Raw genomic sequence first — 18123 nt, 5'->3', positions numbered from 1 at the left:
TTTATTTCTATTTTTGATGGATTGTGACTTTCTCCGAAAATCAGGGAAGAGCTTGTATCTCCTTCCACTAGGACAATTATCCCAATTAATCTTCACGGTCCTTAGCATCAGAAGGACGGACTTTGGAAAGGAGCACCTCGAGAGCAAGCCTTTTAGGCAACTGATGGGTCAGGAAGCAGAGTGAATGAGGTCTGGGAACAGTGGGCTCTGCGCAAGGTCAGAGCAGGTCTTCTCTCATGAAAGTCAGCAGTGAACAACGTCACATAGGCAAGTGGGGAATTTTAGTAAGTCTCTAAGGAAAGCTAGCTTATTCCACATAAAAATACTTTTTAAAAAGTCAAAAGCAAGAGTGAGTTTCATTTTATTTATTGATTTTTAGAGAGAGGAAAGGAGAGAGACAGACAGACAGACATCATTTTGTTCTTGTATTTATTTCTGCATTCATTTGTTGATTCCTGTATGTCCCCTGACCTGGGATCAAATCTCCAACCTCAGTTTATGGGGATGACGCTCTAACCAACTGAGCTGCCCGGCCTGGGTATTGAGGCTCTTTTTAAAGACCACTTCATGATCCTTCAAATGCATGTATCTAGTGCCTCTCTTACGGAATGAGGGTTCTTGTCTATCTCTAGGTGGTGGCACCAACCACACCTGTTTTCTGACCCCTCATCATCCTGGGGAGAGGGAGAGGTGAAAAGATGTCCAGTGACTATACTCAGGTTGCTGCAAGTAAGTGACACTTTGGCAGTCAGTTTGAGGGATGAGAAGACGAGTTCAGGTGGGCTCCAGTCGGAGCTTCCTATTGCCCACCGTGAAATGCCAAGGACCCCTTCTTATGGAAGAACTTACGTCCTCTGTTGAAGACATTCTATCACCCTGAGACCCTTGCTTTCACCATCTCAGAGGGATGGGGATTAGCATTGTCTACTATAAATGTATTTCAGTAAAACCAGTTGTTGTTTTTTTCTTTTTACGAAAGCTCTAGAAGTAAACAGAATTGCAAAATGGTCAAGTCACTTTTGCTGATCTCACTGCAAAAAACTGGCGTCAGAGTTTGAACCCAGCTCTGCCTTTTCATTTGTACACTTCTCAGTACACCGCTCCGCGGTGCTCACACCAGGGCCACTGCGGAGCACAGGGAAGGGGGCCCCCCCGAGGGCAGAACAGAGAGGATTAGGGTTGTGTGCCCCATAGGTGTCTGAAGACCTCCTCCCCAAATTAAAAAAAAAATGTCTTGTGTTGACATACTTAACAAATAATAAATACAATTTAAGATGAGATATCCATAACGCCTTTCAACTGTGTCTCCTTCAAAATAAAAATTTAAACTGATTGTAAGATCCTCACAATGAACAATATTCTCCATCTGTCCACTTATCTTTTCTGTGTGTACTTGGTCTAAAACTCCCAGTGCTGCTTCTTTGTGTTCGTTTTTTAAAGCATCGTTGCAAAGGAGCATCTAATCATCAGCCTCAAGAAACCAAATATTTGAAGTGAGCAAATTAAAAAAATGTTCTGGGCCTCTTGGCTGATCCAAGGGGTGGAGGAGGGGTAATGACTAGACCAATCTATATTTTCTGGAAACTTACAATCTACAACAACAAAAAAATGGATCCTGGCAGGAAGTGCTTTAATTATTAAAATCAACATGGTGTTTGCCCTGCAGACAGGCTTTTAGAATATGGCTGAGGATAGGAATCTGCTTAAGTAGCAATCAGTCCAGTGTTATCTTTCAAAATATTTGCAGATAAGTGAACAGAGGGGTAACCTGCTTGTATGAGACTAACATCCCAAGGAGTTTCTGGCTAGCTTGTTTCATGAAGAGCAGAAGACAACAGAAAAAGTACAAATATCAGTTCTCAACGTGGGAGGTCCCTCAGGAGACCTGGAGAGGTGACTCTGGTTCGCTGACGCTGCAGGAAACAAGGACGCAGTGGGGGAGCGCTCGACAGGAGTTGCAGATTACCACAGTGGGATGCTCTCTTCCTGGCCCAGACTTGCTTCCTCGTGACATCATCAAGTTGGGTGCTTTCCAGAGCTGCAGGAGATCCAAGAAAGGGGTAAGGCATATGAAACGCTATTCATAGGAAAGGTGCTGTCTTCAAGAGAAAAGAATGCATAGAAGAAGACAATGTCATGTAAAACCCCGGAAAACTGATAGAAAAGGCGTGGTCAGTACTATCCTCCGGGTTTTCTAAAGCTCAAAATAAAAGAGCTATTTAAGACCCCTTTTTAGTTCCTTAGTTTTAAGGATCTCTGTACCTGACGAGGATGGCCCTGGGTGTGTTTTAAGGCCAGTTTCATGCCACAACCCCAAGGTGAGGGGAGAGGACGGGGCTTGGGCCTCAAGTTTGTTTAAGAGCTTTGCCTTTATCTCCGGATTGAGTTAAACATGCAGTCACAGAGTGCCCAAGGGGATTGACATAGAATGATCTCGTATAACTTTGACTCGAGTCTCATAACAAACCACACCAATAATGGTGTATTATGAATTAACATTTTAATAAATTCTGCAATTATTTAGCCTTATTTTGTGGAGCTGTTATTACTTACTACTTATAATATTATTGCCTTGTATCTTGTGCAGGTTAAGAGTTTCAACTTATTCAAATTAACCATTATTAATATGCTACATATGTTTATCCTATTTTGAATTTTCTCCAATACAAGAAAATGAGACCTGGAGCTTCAAAGAGCAGGAATGACTCCAGCCTTTGTTAACCTCCCAGAGGCCCTGTCTGAAGCCAAGTGCCCCTTTGCTAGCTATTCTTCAGCTATTCTTCACATCTGATGCTTTTGGAGCAATGTAGGTAAAATGTCAGAGTTCAGAAAAAGCTTGGTCATGTGGTGCTGGGTTGGAGATCTGAAAAGGAGGGGGGGTGACATTTTCCACCCTTAGTGCTTATGAAAGTGCCTATTCCTTTACTCAGTTGTATTAGAAATGCTTACATTTCATCTAGAAGAAGAAATGGGGAGCATGCTCAGTGCTTCCTTAGAACACAAAAGGGAACCTAGGTCATAGCAGTCAGAGGCAGGCATTAGGGGCTTGAGAATTCAGGTGTGAGAAGTCTGGGTTTCTCTCCTGTCTCTGCTGTGTGACTTTGAGCATGTTACTTTACCTCTCTGAGCCCTGCTTGATCAGAATATAATAATACAGACATTGCAGGGCTGTCTTAAGAATTAAATAGGAAAATGAATACGGAGTATTTAGCACAGCACCTGCCTGCTCAGCCCACAAAATGAAGGCAGCTATTCTCATAGTAAGGTAACAACTTCAGAAGACAAAGCTCATATCCTTGTGCCTTCCTATTGCTGAGAGTGGGGACACCACATTGCAGAAGGTATAGAGGTAATCCAAGGTAGGGTCTAAACCAATTTGCCCGGCTTTTGATTCCTGTACAAAGTGGCACTGAGCACGACATAAATTAGGTACCAATAAATATTGCTATCTCCTCCCACTCCCAACCTTTCCCAAACCTAGCAAGAAACTGAAAAGAGAGAGATCATCTCCTCTCTTTTCTCCTGCTACTGAGAAGCCATGATAATTTTCTTCCACTCAGAATGTGGTTACCTGGGTGACTAAGTCATTATCCTGTTCCTCCCTCCTCTTCACACACACACTTCTTTCTCACCCTCCCCCTACTTCTGCTGAAAAGCTTTTAGCAGAAAAAGTTAATCCACAAATTTACAAGCTGCTACTTAAAACATTTTTTTCTTTCCTGCATGCATGCAAACATACTTTTTAACATATTGAGGAAATCACCTTGTCTCTACGGCAAAAAGGAAAGGAATAAGAAGGCACACGTGAAAGAGAAAGAAGGAGGGGCTAGGAAGGAGGAAAGCCGGTGGGGTCCTCTGGGTCTGGCTTGGAGGTTGAGTGGCTTTGTAGCTGTGGGGGTTGACCTCTGAAAGAAATGGGTCCCAGGGCCTGACTTGGCTTCTGGGTCCTTAGCTTCTCCGCTTGGCCAGCTTAAGCACGAACTGAAACTTTGGACCCAAAAGGTAATTTTGAGGACTCTAACTGGGTTCTTTTATCTGTTTCATTTAGCCCTCACCGTTATCCCATATTAAACTGAACCTGGTTGTCAATTTTAATAAGAATTATGTTAGTGCCTTGCTACTTGGGTGTGGAAATTTTTACATATGGACACAACCATAACCAACCAGATCAAGGTATAGAACACTTTCAATTCTCCAGAGTCTCCTTTGCCCAACCCAAGTCAAAACACTCCACACACTGCTAAACACTCCACACACACACTCCATACACTGTCCCTACCAGGAAACCATTCATTGATCTGTCTTCTATCACCATCAAATAGTTTTGCCTGTCTTTGAATTCCTATAAGTGGAATCACATAATAGGTACTTATTTGTGTCTGTCTTCTTTCATTCAACATTATGTCAGGGAGATTCATGTAAATTGGTGCATCTAATGATAGTTTATTCTTTTTTATTGCTATATAGTATTCCATTGTGTGAATATATCACAATTTGTCTTTTTTCAGTTATTGGCATTTGTGCTGTTTCCAGTTTGGGATATTGTGAGTAAAGACGCTTTGAACACTGATCTGCCTGTCTTTGGGTGGACTCATGCACTCATTTCTCTTGGGTACTAGAAGTGGAATCCCTGGGTGAGGAAGGAAAGACACATTTAGCTTTTAGTAGATACTGCTGAGCAAGTTTACAAAGTGTTTGCGCCAGTTTATCCTCACCTGTTATCAAGTGAAAGCTTGAACTGCTCGCTGCCTGACATCCAATAAGTCAAGTAACAGGGAGCTAGACAAGCAAAGCAACTTTATTCAAAAAGCCAGAAAGGGGAGAAGATGGCGGACTAGTGTACTAAAAGAACCATCTTCAGAAAGTACATAATTCAGGCTTCTTTTACGTCAGGCGAAGGGATGGGAGGTGTTTGCAGTCAGGAAGTGACTGGTGACTGCAGACATCTGGACGCCATTGAGGGCTGGAAAGGGACGATGAGACTTCTTTGCCATTGGCCAACACATTCCAGTTGCGTTGGTCCCAGTCATGAGGCTCCTATAAACCTTTGATAATCACTGCTTTTCTACATACCATTCTTATCTCCTTGGGAGGTAGTTTCAAGCATTGAGGTTGTTTCAGTATTTCCTAGGCTATGGGTTAGATTTTTCTAAATGATTAGCATACCTACCTTCAGGACTAAGTGGAAGTTGCCAATCCACATGTTTTTGGAACTGGGCAGGCTTGAGCAAGATGGAATCAGGAAGACTGATTCTTTTATATTCTATTACAACCTCACTATTCTATGCTATTTCTTGCTTTAAGTGGATAAGGGATAACCTTTCATCACAAAGCAAAACATTTTTTTGGTTACTCCAAATTCTCAGCCCTCATGTACAAAGTAAAGTTCCACCAGTTACTATTAACAATAGTTGGTACCTGTTGACCGCTCTGCCTGGAACTCTCTGCCACTAGGAATTCCCAATTCCTGTTTGTCATTCAGGTCCCAGGCCCAAGGACACTGACCCCCCCCCCCCACCGCTTAGCTAGGCCTTCCCTGCCTGCTCCATCCAAAGAGCCCTTTGGCCTTCCCAGCTGGCCACCGCTGTTGCATCAGCCCATTTTATTTCCTCTCTGACTCTTACCCTATTTATTCATCAGTTTAGGTATTGTGTATCTCTGCATTAGTAATGAAAACTCCATGAGGGCTGGGTGTGGTCTGTCACAGAGTTCACTACAATATCACCCACACGCAGAACACAGCCCAGGACAGAGCGGGGCACTGTCGTAGACAGTTCTCATGATGGCTTCCAGTGATTTCCACCTTACGGTATGCAGTCCCGTCCAACACTGAGAAGAGCTGCCCTGTATAACCAATAAATACTGCAGAAGTAACCATGTGTGACATCCACAATTAGTGGATAAAACAAGTGGCTTTTGCTTGGCTCTTTCTTGGATCACCTGCTGGGATGAAAGCTACATTGTAGGGACATTCATGCAGCCTGTGGAAAGTTCCATGTAGCAAGGAATTGAGGTCTTTGGCCAACAGCCTGCATCAACTTACCAGCTGTGTGGGAGGCACCGTGGAAGCACCACCTCCAGCCCCGGTCAAGCTTTCAGATGACTACATCTACATCTCAGCTGACATCTGGACTGCAGCCTCCTGGAAGACCCTGAACCAGAGACACCCAGATGAAGAAGCACCTTCAAATTTCTGACCCACAGAAACTGTCAAACTGTTCACGTTTGTTGTGATTTTATGCTGCTAACTTTTGAAGTAATTTGTACACAGCAATATTTAACAAGTACCAGCACTCAGTAAATACTTGTTCAACAAATGAGTGAGTGAATTGGATTAAGAGCAATAGGAAACACAACCTCACACCCTCGGCTTTAAGCTGATCGGGATGCAAGTGCCTGTTTCTCTTCTTGTCTCTCTTTTCTAGGTTTTAGCTGAAGCTCATGATCCTAGAGCAGGGTTTCTCAGCCTTGGCACTGTTATTGTTTGGCGCCAAGTAATTTTTTGCTGGGTCGGGGGGGGGGGGCAGTCCTGTTCTTTGCTGTAGGATGTTTAGCTGAATCCCTAGTTTCCACCCACTAGATGCCGGTGGCCATCCCTCCCTCCACTGCAGTTGTCACAACTAAAATTGCCACCAGACATTGCCAAGTATGCCCTGGGGAACACAGTTACCCCCCACTTAAAACCACTGCTCCGAAGTTACCACTGAAGAGCGATTAGTACTCACAATACTAGTTGGGTTTCGAGCTGGTACAATGTTGTATAATGTTTCAATAATATTTGATTGACAAAAATTCAATCAACACATAATGTATTCTTTCAAAACAGTACTTAAACAAAGGACACATAAACAGAAATGATCTTTTCTCATAAGTAAATGTCTCAATTAATATATTTTGTTGCTAAGTGTGGGAAAAAAAAACACCACCCTGATCAACAGAAGTTCAACCTTTAGATTTATTTGACCTATTTTAAAAAATTATTTGTTCGTTATTATTTTAGAGAGACGGGGAAGGGAGGGAGAAAGAGAAGGAGAGAAACATGGATATGAGAGAGAAACATCAATTGGCTGCCCCACCAGGGACTGAACCAGTAACCCAGGCATGTGCCCTGACTGGGAATTGAACCGACAACCCTTTGGTTCGCAGGCTGATGCTCAATCCACTGAGCTACACCAGCCAGGGCCTAAACCTTTGGATTTAAATAAAATATCAAGAAGGTGATTTCTCCAATGAGTCTCCCTTTCAAAGAGAAAAAAAAGTTACTCGTATAATAGATCAGTCCAAGAAACAAATCTTTTTAGCACTGGCTGGTACAGCTCAGTGGATCGAGCACTGGTCTGTGACCCAAGAGATTGCTGGTTTGATTCCCAGTTGGGGCACACTCCTGGGTTGTGGGCCAGGTCCCCAGTGGGGGACCCTCAAGAGGCAAACACATATTGATGTTTCTCTCCCTCTCTTTCTCCCTCCCTTCCCCTCTGTCTAAAATAAATAAATAAATAAATAAAATCTAAAAAACAAACAAGTCTTTTTAGAACATGCAATTTCCCATTCCCTATAACCTTGAAGCTTTCTCAAGAGAGCCATGTGACTTGCTTGCTTATTTTGCTCACGTATCTGCTTAAATACCTCATCTGAACAGCCTTCCAAAACCATCCTTTAAAAATAGCGCCCTTCCCCATCAGGGTCTCCTCACACTGAAGAGCAACCGTCAGACACACTGTGTATTGTTTTTCCTTGTGGTCTGCCTCTGCACCACTAAAACGTCAGTTCCAGAGGGCAGAGATTTTGCTTCCTTCTCTGCTGTCTGTCTCCCTGCCCTGAGAGCCGTGCTTTGCACGAGGGAGATGTCAATACATATTTGTTGAATGAACACATGAATGAAAGTGGTGGGTGATGGCCAGGGAGGGGTCAAGTGCTTGGGGCAGGGTGTACACTCGAAAGGTTTTCTCACCGTGTCTCATTTACCTTTAGCTACAACTGGCTGTATGGTTGTTATTGTTTGCAAAACATAAAATGACAGATTGTTTTGGCCACATTCTTCATTTTGAAAGCCCCTTAGCCTCTTTTAAGTCTTGCTACCGCATTTCTTCAGGTTTTTTCCCCCAGTATTTTCGGTCATATATAAGCAAAAAAAAAGCAAAGCTACCACCATGTTGTCTACAATTATGAAGAGCAGCTATGTCAAGCATATTATATCTACTTACCTTCATTGCTACTTCTGAGGAAAGTGAAGTATAAATTCAAATTTTGCAAATCAAAGAGTTTAAATACATCATGAAGATGTTCTAAGATGATCTTGTGGTTAATATTTTTATTAAAAAATAAAAGAATCCTTCTGCAAAGTAAGTAATTATCCCTCAGTTATTGTGATTTATAATAATAAGTACATAGTTGGTCTTCCTCCCATTTTTGGCATAAACATAAAACTCCTAAAACCTTTGGAATTTCCTAAGTGATGAGAGTGACCAAGGTGTCTTTGCTATGTTAATGAGGTGACTTTTGGAAAGCACCTAAGGATGAGGGTTGGTTGCAAAGAGAAACAACCACGTAATTAGAAAGTTGGAACTTTTTGTCCCACTGCCTGACCTCCCCGGAGTGGAGAGGGGTTGGAGGTTGATTGAACCACCAATGGCTGATCATTTAATCAATACGCCTATGCAATGAGGTTTCCATGAAAACCCTAAAGGAAGGGTTTCAGAGAGCCTCTAGGGCAGTGAACACGTGGAGATTTGAGGAGAGTGGCACACCTGGAAAGGGTATGGAAGCTCTCTGCACCCTTTCCCCCATACCTTGCCCAATGCCTATCTTTTACCTGGCTATTCCTGAGTTATATCCTTTTATAATAAAGCAGTATCTAGTACAATACTAGTACTATCTAGATGGAGAAAATGTTTTTCTCCATCTATAGTCAGAAGCACAGGTGACAACCCGGGCTTGCAATGGAAGTCTGAAGTGTGTGTCGGAGGGGAGAGGGGACAGTTTTGCAGGGCTTCATCCTTAACCGGTGGGATCTGATGCTATCTCTGTGTGGATAGTATCCGAACTGAGTTAAATTGTAGGACACCCAGCTGGTGTCAGGGCATTGCTTGGTGGTGTGTGTGGGGGGAACCCGCACACATCGGAATAGGGTAAAGGAGTGTAGTGCCTTATTCTATTCTGGCCTATCTTTATCCGATCCAAGCTGCACACAGTCATCACATCTAGCTTCACGAGTGACTTTGTTATGGGTGGAAGTGGGGTTCTTGTGGTGTGTTAAGGGAAAGAATTTACTGAGACCTGAACAGGAGGATGTGGCTCTGTGGGACGAATTTTTGATGATGTACAATTTAAGGAGGTTCTCCTCCTTGGAAAATGGGACTTCCAAATGTCCCATTTTCATCCTTCTTGCCATGGAAAAAGTCCAATCTTGTCTCCAGGAGGGTCAGGGTGAAGGTCACTGCCCAGAGTTCATGTTCTATATTAAAGTCCAGTCCAGTCCGGTAACTGGCTAGCTTAGCGTGTGATCACAGTTGTCATCATTGCTATGCTTTGGGATTCAGGCTCCCTCCCTCCTGGAGGCCATGGGCCATGTGGCTGCAAAGGCTATGTGGCCACAGAGACAACAGTTATGTGCACTGTTCAAGTGCAGGTCATGAGCAAGTGAGAGCGAACTTCTTTTTCCCCCTGGGGTTATAACCAGGAACTTGGGTTTGGGATGGACCAGGTACTCTCTCAAAATGACCATCCACTTCCAAAGTTTTTTCGGCTTTTGAATAGGTTTACACCCCCTATCTAGACTGACAGGCCTCCTTCAGTACTTCTCCCTGAGCCCCCCAACACTTAGGTACAGGAGAGGAGAAGGGAGGACTATTAATCCCCTTGGCCAAGCACCACTGTAATCCTATGGGGTGTGAAGCTACCAGACTAGCAAGCAGGCTTATACTTCCCTGTTTATTAATTTCAATATCTAAGTTCTCTTTTGCTCCCCTTCTCGATATCTAGCTAAATACTGACAGTAACAACTTGATTAAAAATACGAAGAGTAACCCTGGCTGGTGTGGCTCAGTGAGTGAGTGCCAGCCTGCAAATCAAAGGGTCACTGGTTTGATTCCCAGTCTAGGGCACATGCCTGGGTTGCAGGCCAGGTTCCCAGTAAGGGGCACACAAGAGGCAACTGCACGTTGATGTTTCTCTCCCTCTCTTTCTCCCTCCCTTCTCTTCTCTAAAATAAAAATAAATAAATAAAATCTTTAAAAAATACAAAGAGCAGGCTGGAATAACAAAGGTCGTAAAATATATCTGTCCATTGACTACATTTGAACTCTGTTGGGCAGGATACATGCAACGGTGGAGAAGGAGGGCAAAGATGGATAAACAAATAAATGAACAAATGAGTAAAAGAACAAGACAGTAGGACTGCTTTACAGCAGAGCAGAAGTAGAAATTCATCGCACAAGTCGCTTCATCCTTTTGGAATTCAATGCAAGGGAGCAAAATAATGCAGAAAATAATCACTTTAGGCGACTTTGGGTAGCCTGATAGTTTTTTGGAATGTCATAAAAGTGCAGCAGACTAATTAGCCTGACATTTAAAATTAAGAGATGTGACAGCTCTTGCTGTGGGAAAAATAATTTGGGAGGTGACGAAGCAAGCTGAATATGCTCAAGGTTTACCAATGTTGCCCAAACCAAGAACAAAAGGACAGTTCTTCGAGATTCAGGGTCCAGCTTATCTTTACCCATTTTTACAAAGAAGAAATAACCACCCGCATTGTCATCTTGACATTCAAAGGACAGACCCTTTAAAGAATGAACATGCCCAGATCATCTGTGATGGCTGGATTTCCTGCAAGGATATTGGGTAGCAAAGGACACACTGCCTCTCCAGGCAGCAACAGAGCTTCTAGGTCCCATCGCTCTCTGGGCAGCTCGGTGCAGCAGAAGAGAAAAACAACAATAGCTCAGTGTCCTTTAGGATACAGCCTGAGCACATGCTTTAACGTCCCCTGTGTATTTAATGTTTGAGTCTTCTAAAATGGGAGTGCTGAGTTGGTTTGTCCCCATTCAAAATGGCACAGTTTTACATAAAGCCACCTGTGTCTGGCTGCCTGGGGCTGTGGTGATCCCCTGGCCCTTCCTGTCAGCTGCAGCTAAGGTGCATGGTTGGTCACTCATCGTGGAGGGCACGAGCCATGGCAACTGGCATAGGAAATAATTAGCCTGTTGGAAGTCAGCTGTGGGTCTTGAGTCTGCCTCTTGAATCAAGTAAAATATTTCAAAAATGGCAATGTCCTGTTTATTGTCAGTATTTATGTATAACTAAATTATTTAGGTTACTGCTCTTTTCCTTTTATTTCCTACCTCATTTCATCACTAACCAAATCTATACTGGGGTCCTTTGCAAAGATATGAATACAAAGAATATTTACTCAGTTTTTCTTAATAAAATAATATTTCTGGGTTTAAATAAATACTGAGAATGTGTTTATTGGTGAATTTTATTTATTCATGTTATTCATAAGTAGCAGTATTAGTAATCTCTAAAATGCTATTCTCTTCTTTTTAAAAATCCCTTTATTTATTCATTATTCTTCCATCAACCAGTCTTTACCAATTAGCTACAAAGAAGAGGCTAATACACTTGTCTTCCCCACCAAAATATGGCTTTACTGTGCTCCAGAAGTGTCTTTTTTTGTTTCCATCTTTCCATTTTGATATGTGGTATATAAACAGCTATTCAATAGATATCTACTCAAGAATTAATGAAAGAATAAATGTGGTCTGTCCAGAACCCAGATCCACTGATGGTGATGTTTTCCTCAAGACAATAAAAACCATACATGGTGATGTTGAACGTTTCACTGACATTCCTGAATCCCTGGTCCTGATATTATTCATTTGATCTTCTAGAAAGGCCCTTGAAATGTTTCGGTGAAGAACAATAGGGCATCATACCCGAGGAATTGTCATAGAATGTGCTGTCCATTCTCGGTCTCTATGTAGCAGACAGTAGGTGTTTTTCCTACACTTAGCATCCCCTTCACCATAGGTTAAATGCGACCCACACTGACCTCTGACTCTCAACGCTATCCAATAAAATGATTAAGCCTTCTTTGTCAGCCCTCAGGGTTAATTGTTCTTTCTAAAGCTTGAACTTTGTACTGTTTCTAATGTCTCATATCTACACTCCCATATCTACAGATGCAGGCTACCTGATATATTTTATTCCTGCCACTTGCATGCATAAGCTACTGCAAGTTGCACTGCTGTGACAGGAAAGTCACAAAAGGAAGGTGACCTCATTTTATAAATTGCTTAGAAAGATCTTTTGACAAATGGTGGTTTAATGAAACAGTTCAACACATGTGTCCTTCCCTTCTATTGGTCATTTACCAATTGAAAATATTCCTAGAGTTATTATTCACTTCTTAATTGTCTAAGCCTGAACCCTACTGACTATATCAGCTTGACTGAAAAATCAATGTTTAACAAAGAAGTGGGGCATTAACTGTATCAAAGTTAATCATGTCAAAACACACATCTGACTTACCCAGAATGACCGTCTCATGTCCTGTGGAGTGGGTGCGGTTTCGATTTCCTATCACATTGCTGAAATGGTGAAATACCCAGGGATTCCTGAGGATTTCATGGCTAAAAAATGTGTGTGAACTCTTCCTAAAAGTAATTTCAAGTGGAGAGCAATTGTGGCTGAGGAAGGACCGAGAAAACTCGAATACAGAAATTCTGCTCCTAGGTCCAGGAAAGGTTTTATATCAGGTTCCAGGAAAACTGCCAGAAATCCACATTGCCCTTAATTCCCTTTCCAGAGGCCTGTCTGCTTGGGGGCCGGGGGGGGGGGGGTATTTTTAAAAAATGTCTTCAGATACATATGCATTCTTATTGTATTTTAAACCTCTAATTAATTCCAAATGTTGCTTTTGCTTATTTGTGGGTAACTCATGACTGAAACACAGGCCAGAAAGGGACAGATTCTTCATCTGACCTCTCCACTCCTTTGCCACTGATCACTTTTGAATTGTAAATGATGTACTTTTGAAACTGGGAGCTCCCAGCTGCCTTCATTGGCCTCGCGCCACTGTCATGGGGTAGCGAGTTCCGCTGAATGAGCAGACACTGTGGTACCCCTGCACCTTTGCTCCTTTTCTTTGTGCATATGAGTATTTCTCATATGAAATGATTCCTAAATTCAGATAAAATTTCTGGTATTATAAACTAGAACCTTCATCTCTGTGCCACTAGTCTCAATTTTTAACTACTGCTGACCTTCAACAAACAGTCAAATATTTTTTCTAGCAAAATGGGTTTATTCAGGAGCAACAAAGAATTGCAATTCAGGACATGTGGTCTAATGGCAAATCCGAGCAAGCTTGGAGTAACAAAGGAGGGAAAGGCTCTTTTATGAACCTGGGAGGGGCTCTTGTAAAGGAAGAGTCCATTGGAGGAAACAGACAGTTCAAGGTATAATGACTTTTCATTGGCTGAGTTATGGCCGCCTCCCACAGGCTAAGCTGGTGCTGGGCAAGGCGGAATCTTTTCTTCCTCCAGCTGAGGTAGTAAAGCAGGACCATTTCCTGTGGGAGATGCAAGATATGCCTCTTCCTGTCCTGGTCAGGACTGTGTGTCCAGTGATATTGAGAGGTACAAGCTTGAGAGTTCTCTCTTCTAGACTCCCAAATCAATTAAATTAGGTTTCCATTCACTACTTTTCACACTTTCAAAAGCTATTCTAAGGCTTAACACCAAATTAAAGTCTTTACCTTTGCTTACAGAATGTAAAAATATAATACATTAAAATAAAATGAATTAAGAAAACAAGAAGACAGGCTACAGACTAGGAGAAAATGTTTTCGTAAGTCACATCTGATAAAGGACTGTTAACCAAAAATATACAAACAACTGTAAAAACTCGACAATGAGAAACAAACAACCAGATTAAAAAGTAGGCCAAAGATGTTAGGAGACACTTCACCAGAGAAGCTGCCAAGAGAAGATGGCAAGCAGATGAAAAGATGCTTCATATCATGTCATCGGGGAAACACAACAAACAACAAAGAGATGCCTGTTACCTACACACCTATTAGGATGGCCAAAATCCAGAACACTACCAACACCAAATGCCAGCGAGGATATGAAGCAATAGGAAGTCTCAAAGTGCAAAATGGTACAGTTACGGTGGAAGACAGTTGGGCAGTTTCTTACAAAAGTAAACATAGTCTTAACATACAATCCAGCAGTCTCGCTCCTTGGTTTTTACCCGAAGGAGGTGAAAACCTATCCACGCAAAAAAATCTCACACAAATGTTTATCGCAGCCAAAACCTGGAAGCAACTTAGGGATGTCTTTCAGTAGGTAAATGGATAAATAAACTGTGATATATCCAGATAATAAATATTATTCAGCACTAAAAAGAAATGGAAAGCCATGGAGAAAAATCATAAAAAGTATGGAGGAACCTCAGATGCACATTACTAAGTAAAAGAAGCCAATGTGAAAAGGCTACATACAGAATGATTTCAACTATGTGACTTTCTGGAAAAGGCAAAATGATGGAGACGGTAAAAAGATCAGTGGTGCCATGGGCTCAGTGGGGAGACAAGGGGTGGAACAGAAGACGGTTAGAGCAGGGAAACTACTCTGTATATAGGACAATGGTGGATATATGTTATTACACACTTGTTCAAACCCATAGAATGTACGACACCAACAGTGAAACCCAATGTACACTTTGGACTTTGGGTGATAATGATTTGTGAATGTATTTTAATAAAATGTACCAGTCAATAAAAAAAACACACTTTTAACATATATGTCACTGTAGTGGTAGATTTTTGAAATAGGAGAGGGTGTGCATGAATGGGGTTGAGTGGGGCAAGGGGTATGTAGAAATTTCTGTCTTCTCCTTAATTTTGCTGTGAGCCTTAAACTACTCTAAAAAATAAATTCTATACATATATATGTATAGAACTTATAAGTGGAATTCATATATAGAGAAAGAACTACTGGAGACTTAAAGGTTAAGACATTAAAATGGTGCCAAACTAAGATTCTTGTTACAACCTTTCTCATCTTCCCATTATAATGAGTTTTTGAAAAATAAGAATCAACCACTTGCAAGACAAATTTCCACTGACTATAATGCAGAGGTTAAACCAAGAAATTTATTATAAACATTTTGGCCTCTGAGAAAAAGCAAAGTTGGTAAAAATAAGCTGAACTTTCAAAGTGTTACTTGATCAAATCTACAATCCCAGAAGGCCAACAGGAAGTACAGAGGACCAGAGAACCGGGGGTAGCTGGCTACAAAATGCGATGGCTAGGCCTGGAATAAGAAGCCACAGATAAAGCAGTGTGTGGAAGCACGCTGACAACTGCATGGTGTTCAAGTTTGTAGTTTTTTCCCATTTATCACAGCTTATTCAAGATGAACCACAGAGAGCCTCTGATTCTTGACAATATAAATTCTCTTCAGAACAGGCAACTGGACAATAGGTCAGGGCAAGCTCTTGTCATGGAGGTTGCTCAACAGGCAACAGATGTAAATGTCTGCTGGATTCCAGAATGTAGGCAAGGCAATGTGTACTTGAACACTCCCAGATCTTTAGATGTATCATTTTTCAAGAGGATGGTAGAGAAGCAGAGGAAATTTCATGTCAGTTGGCCAACTCCGAGATTGGAAGGAACTTACTTTATTGACATGCAATAGGAAAATTATTACTACCAGAGCATAAGATCTACCAAAATTTCTATAGTACAAGGAAACAAAACACTATTTGAAGACTCCAAGGAAGAGCATATATTTGAAGATGCTTTACTATAGGAAAAGAAAGCATTATAAAATGTCTGTTGGGTCCTCGAAAGCATGGGAGGAGATCTGGTATCTATCGAACAGTGATCCATAAGTTAAGAATGTAAAGAAACTAAAAAACTTCACCGTAGAGCCCAGAAAGCAAAATTGAGTCGCTGATAATCAGTAACTTATAGGATGAGTGGGAGTTTTTTCAGGGAATCATTCCCCACCTGTCCATGGACAGTTAGTGCTCACAGGTCAGGTTTCCCAAAACACAATTCTCTCACCTTCATGAGCTCTTACTTCACTGCACTGCTCTGTAATTGCATTTGGTGTCCGTCTCTGCCCTTAGAATGTGGGTTCCTCCAGGCTGGGACTGTGACCTACATAGGTGTTTACACTCCTCCCAGCAGCATAATCTGGCCAGTGGGCCCTCATTAAGGGCTTCAGAAATGTATGAAATGGGAGTTCTCAGTCAGAGAACTTGGGCTTTCATGTTGGTTTACATTTTTGTTTTTTCAATCAACATGCAGAGAACTCAGTCTGTGACCAAAGTATCATAGAACATAGAGTCTGGGATGTGGGAACAGAGTTGGAAGGTATGGACTGAAAACAAAAAAATTTTTTTTTTAGAAAAGCAAGGTAAAGCAGTAGGCAAAGGAATAAAGATGGCATCCAGTAAATAGTAAATATTAAAAGTGAATTTAAATTTTAGAATTAAGTGAGGGAAAAAATTACTTTCCTAAAGTCATTCTAGAAGGCAACAGATTAACTAAGAAATTTTAAACTGCCTTTTATCACAAGATCAGATTTCCTTTTCTTTCTCGCTCACTTTTTTTCTCTCTCCCATTTTGTTCTTAAAAAAAACCTTTACCACACATTGGACTTGCCAGTGATGTCTACAGACTGACATCACGGTGCTCGGTGTCACAACAGATAAACTCTAAATCTCAGTGACAAAAATAGAAGTTATCCCTGAATAAAGTCTAAAATGATTGGGACTGGCTTTCATTGACTTTCAGGGTCTTGGGCTCCTCTTATTTTGTGGGCCTACCCTCCTGGAAAGCCTTTGGAATCCTCTCCATTCAGCTGGCAGATAGAGTTCCATTCAGGGACCACACAGAGGTAGAAAGAGGTTTTTATGGACCAGGACCATAAGTGGAACACATCATTTTTTTATAACCCAGTAGTGCAGCGCTCAGTCACATAATCATGCCTAACTGAGAGGGAGACTAGGTGATAGAATCTAGCTGTAGCTCTGATCGAGAAAAAAATGGCTTTGGGGAATACTAGCCTGCCTCTACCACAAACTCCAAGTTATTTTGACAATAGATCATCATGATCTACAGTGCTATGTGCAGCCCTCTTACTTTCTCAGTTAATCCTTGCAATAATCTGATGGAATTGGGTGTTAGAATAGTATGTTCAATTTAGTAACCTATAGCTCTGAATAACAATCCAGGATTTGAACCTCATTCTGACTCCAAAAGCCCTCTGTACCATGCTGCATTCTTCATTTACATCAGGAAGTCTAAGGGAGATTGTAACCTGACTGAATTGTGATTAAATTTAAGTGATCACATAACTGCACATCATCAGTAGATTCCATCCTCTGTGTTTTTCCAATTGGAATGACGGACTTATGCCAATTCACCTAAACACTCTCCCATTTTAATGCATAGCATAGATCTGAAGTCATCCTGGCAGTCCCTAGTATAGGCATGGAGTGATATGCACTGTCTCATTTATATCTCATTAGTGCTAACAGACCAACACAAATTTGCATTTTCAGAGTGAACATCTTTACATGTCACACTTTTAAAATACATTTTATCTTTACAACATTTGAAAAGTAGACATTCAATATATTTGTTTATAAGTGAATAACAGCTAAGTTAATTTGTGTAAAGAATGGTGCTAAAAATTATATATATACCTACATATTACACATTTATAGATGACAATAAAGTAATATGTGTATATATATTCCTTCATTTAATCCTCAACATCACTTAGTGAATTGAGTGTTTTTATTACCAGAATTTTATTGATGAAGGAAATAAAGGCACAGGTTAAGCAACTTGACTGAGGCACAAGAGATGAACAACGAAGAAAATAAAACAGGGCAGCCTACTAGTCTAAGTCTCCTGTAATTTTCCCACCAGTTTACAGGTTTTATTTTGTGTTTTGCCATTATCCTTGTCATATATTATTGCTACTCCTCAAAATACTTATCACTTGGCATTCTCTATTTTTACTTCTCAGCAACCTCATTCATTGCACCTTTACTCCATGAATATGTTTATTTGAATATGTAAAACCTAAAAAAATTGCATT

Source organism: Sturnira hondurensis, unplaced genomic scaffold (assembly GCF_014824575.4).
Source record: "Sturnira hondurensis isolate 20B ecotype Veracruz unplaced genomic scaffold, ASM1482457v3 Scaffold0006413, whole genome shotgun sequence".
Classification (NCBI taxonomy): domain Eukaryota; kingdom Metazoa; phylum Chordata; class Mammalia; order Chiroptera; family Phyllostomidae; genus Sturnira; species Sturnira hondurensis.
This window is presented reverse-complemented; position numbering follows the sequence as displayed.